This window comes from Bison bison, unplaced genomic scaffold (assembly GCF_000754665.1).
Source record: "Bison bison bison isolate TAMUID 2011002044 unplaced genomic scaffold, Bison_UMD1.0 scf7180017864105, whole genome shotgun sequence".
Lineage (NCBI taxonomy): Eukaryota > Metazoa > Chordata > Mammalia > Artiodactyla > Bovidae > Bison > Bison bison.
In genome coordinates this window covers 1,122,053-1,122,651 of record NW_011494677.1, presented here as the reverse complement: position 1 = coordinate 1,122,651, position 599 = coordinate 1,122,053, and positions in this window count along the sequence as shown.

Below are 599 nucleotides of genomic sequence, written 5' to 3'. Positions count from 1 at the left end.
CCTTGTGCCTGGTGACAGAGTGTGGGAGGATCCAGGGCAGATTGACTCAGGCATGCAGCATGTACTTTTCCTATGGATAGGAAGTGAGACTGTGGAGGGGCCACCACCAGAGCAAAGACAACAGCTAAAGCCCCAGCTAGGGGACTTCCCTGATGGTCCAGTGATTAAGACTCTGCAGTGCCAATTCAGGGGGCAGGAGTTCAAGCCCTGGTCACGGAACTAAGATCCCACATGCTGCATGGCATGGCCAAAATAAAAAAAACATTAAAAAAATAAAACCAACCCAACAACAAATAAAGCCCCAACCAGGATCAAACTAGAGATTGGCACAACTTTCCCCTAAAAACCTCTTGCTCTCTCCCCTTCTGATGTCCAACCCGAGGCCATGATCACAAGTCCAGTCCCCTTCTTGGTTCCACATCTCAGTGTCCAAGGGTAAAAAGTTGGCCTCTCTGACAATAAGAAATTTGTTCACATGTGGTGAGCCTTTCCCACTGAACAGAAGTATCTCCTTGGGAAAACCCAGGTATTTCTTGAGCATCACCCTGGCTGGGTTGCTGTGGAGTGTCAAAGGTCTGTGACACAGTCCTGTTCCTCAG